Source organism: Limulus polyphemus, unplaced genomic scaffold, assembly GCF_000517525.1.
Source record: "Limulus polyphemus unplaced genomic scaffold, Limulus_polyphemus-2.1.2 Scaffold886, whole genome shotgun sequence".
NCBI classification, from domain to species: Eukaryota; Metazoa; Arthropoda; class Merostomata; order Xiphosura; family Limulidae; genus Limulus; species Limulus polyphemus.
In genome coordinates, this window is record NW_013666496.1 from 162,598 (window position 1) to 164,052 (window position 1,455).

A 1,455-nucleotide genomic window follows, 5' to 3' on the forward strand; every position below is an offset into this window, starting at 1 on the left:
GTTTCAACTTATTTTGATGACTTAACACCGGTTTCGTTTCTCACCAGACCGAGATAATTAATTTAGTTTCTATTTAATTTATGACTCTTTAATTTGATTTGTTTTTTAAAACTTTTTTGATGACTAATCACCGGCTTCTCCTTTCACTAATACAACATTCAGTTCAGTTTGTTATGAATTTCGCGCAAGGCTACACGAGGGCTATCTGCGCTAGCAGCCCCTAACTGAGCAGTGAAAGATTAGAGTCATCATCACCCATCGACAACTCTTGAGCTACTCTTTTACCAACGAATAGTGGGATTAACCGTCACATTATAACGTCCCCACGGCTGAAAGGTTTGGTGGAACGGGATTGCGAGTCAATCTTTAATTTTTGACACGGTTTTTAAAATTATGTTTGAGGTCATTAATATCTGATAGTAACTAAACAGTTTGTTTGTAATTATACACAATGGGCTATCTGTGCTCTGCTCACCACGGGTATCGAAACCCGGATTCTAGCGTTGTAAGTCCGGAGACATGCCGCTGTGCCACTGGAGGGCTAACTAAACAGTTTGTTTGTAATTATACACAATGGGCTATCTGTGCTCTGCCCACCACGGGTATCGAAACCCGGATTCTAGCGTTGTAAGTCCGAAGACATATCGCTGTGCCACTGGGGGGGGGGGCTATCTAAACAGTAACAGAAACGTTTTATCAATAATTTATGAAATGCTTATTATGATTAATCTAAGTATATTACCCATTTTTCAATTACTAAAATTATTATTTTTATTTATGTTTGACGTCACGTAGGCAAAACATTAAGTTGATTTCAAGTAAAATCTCAGTTTCACTTGCTATTGAAGAAAAACCCCTTCATTATGTTTATAACAAAAATATATGTGTATTATATCCATATTTTTATGTTTATAACGAAAATATATGTGTATTATATTCATATTTTTATACTTATAACAAAAATGTGTATTGTATCCATATTTTTATGTTTATAACAAAAATATATGTGTATTATATCCATATTTTTATGTTTATAACAACAACATATGTATATTGTATCCATATTTTTATGTTTATAACAAAAATATATGTGTATTATATCCATATTTTTATGTTTATAACAACAACATATGTATATTGTATCCATATTTTTTATATTTATAACAAAAATATATGTGTATTATATCCATATTTTTTATGTTTATAACGAAAATATATATGTATTGTATCCATATTTTTTATGTTTATAACAAAAATGTGTATTATATCCATATTTTTATGTTTATAACAAAATATATATGTATTGTATCCATATTTTTTATGTTTATAACAAAAATGTGTATTATATCCATATTTTTTATGTTTATAACAAAAATATATATGTATTGTATCCATATTTTTTATGTTTATAACGAAAATATATATGTATTGTATCCATATTTTTATGTTTATAAC